Source organism: Hyla sarda, unplaced genomic scaffold, assembly GCF_029499605.1.
Source record: "Hyla sarda isolate aHylSar1 unplaced genomic scaffold, aHylSar1.hap1 scaffold_426, whole genome shotgun sequence".
NCBI lineage: Eukaryota > Metazoa > Chordata > Amphibia > Anura > Hylidae > Hyla > Hyla sarda.
Genome location: NW_026610441.1, coordinates 200559 through 202152, shown reverse-complemented (window position 1 = coordinate 202152; position 1594 = coordinate 200559).

Here is a 1594-nt window from a genome sequence, read left to right as displayed (position 1 = left end):
GGAGGGAGGGAGGCGAGAGGGAAAGGAGGGAGGAGGGAGGGAGGCGAGAGGGAAAGGAGGGAGGAGGCGAGAGGGAAAGGAGGGAGGGAGGAGGGAGGGAAGGCGAGAGGGAAAGGAGGGAGGGAGGGAGGGAGGCGAGAGGGAAAGGAGGGAGGGAGGGAGGCGAGAGGGAAAGGAGGAGGGAGGGAGAGGAGGGAGAGGGAGGAGGAGGGAGGCGAGAGGGAAAGGAGGAGGGAGGGAGGAGGGAGGGAGGAGGCGAGAGGGAAAGGAGGGAGGGAGGGAGGCGAGAGGGAAAGGAGGGAGGGAGGGAGGCGAGAGGGAAAGGAGGGAGGGAGGGAGGCGAGAGGGAAAGGAGGGAGGGAGGGAGGCGAGAGCGAGGGAAAGGAGGGAGGGAGGGAGGCGAGAGGGAAAGGAGGGAGGGAGGGAGGCGAGAGGGAAAGGAGGGAGGGAGGGAGGCGAGAGGGAAAGGAAGGAGGAGGGAGGGAGGAGGGAGGGAGGAAGGCGAGAGGGAAAGGAGGGAGGGAGGGAGGAAGGCGAGAGGGAAAGGAGGGAGGGAGGGAGGAGGCGAGAGGGAAAGGAAGGAGGGAGGGAGGGAGGAAGGCGAGAGGGAAAGGAGGGAGGGAGGGAGGCGAGAGGGAAAGGAGGGAGGAGGGAGGCGAGAGGGAAAGGAGGGAGGGAGGGAGGGAGGCGAGAGGGAAAGGAGGGAGGGAGGGAGGGAGGGAGGCGAGAGGGAAAGGAGGGAGGGAGGGAGGGAGGCGAGAGGGAAAGGAGGGAGGGAGGGAGGGAGGCGAGAGGGAAAGGAGGGAGGGAGGGAGGGAGGCGAGAGGGAAAGGAGGGAGGGAGGGAGGGAGGGAGGCGAGAGGGAAAGGAGGGAGGGAGGGGGAGGGAGGCGAGAGGGAAAGGAGGGAGGGAGGGAGGGAGGGAGGCGAGAGGGAAAGGAGGGAGGGAGGGGAGGCGAGAGGGAAAGGAGGGAGGGAGGGAGGGAGGGAGGCGAGAGGGAAAGGAGGGAGGGAGGAGGGAGGCGAGAGGGAAAGGAGGGAGGGAGGGAGGGAGGGAGGCGAGAGGGAAAGGAGGGAGGGAGGGAGGGAGGCGAGAGGGAAAGGAGGGAGGGAGGGAGGGGAGGCGAGAGGGAAGGAGGGAGGGAGGGAGGGAGGCGAGAGGGAAAGGAGGGAGGGAGGGAGGGAGGCGAGAGGGAAAGGAGGGAGGGAGGGAGGGAGGCGAGAGGGAAAGGAGGGAGGGAGGGAGGCGAGAGGGAAAGGAGGGAGGGAGGGAGGCGAGAGGGAAAGGAGGGAGGGAGGGAGGAGGCGAGAGGGAAGGAGGGAGGGAGGGAGGCGAGAGGGAAAGGAGGAGGAGGGAGGCGAGAGGGAAAGGAGGGAGGGAGGGAGGAGGCGAGAGGGAAAGGAGGGAGGAGGGAGGGAGGCGAGAGGGAAAGGAGGAGGGAGGGAGGAGGGAGGGAGGGAGGAAGGCGAGAGGGAAAGGAGGGAGGGAGGGAGGAAGGCGAGAGGGAAAGGAGGGAGGGAGGGAGGAAGGCGAGAGGGAAAGGAGGGAGGGAGGAAGGCGAGAGGGAAAGGAGGGAGGGAGGCAGGCGAGAGGG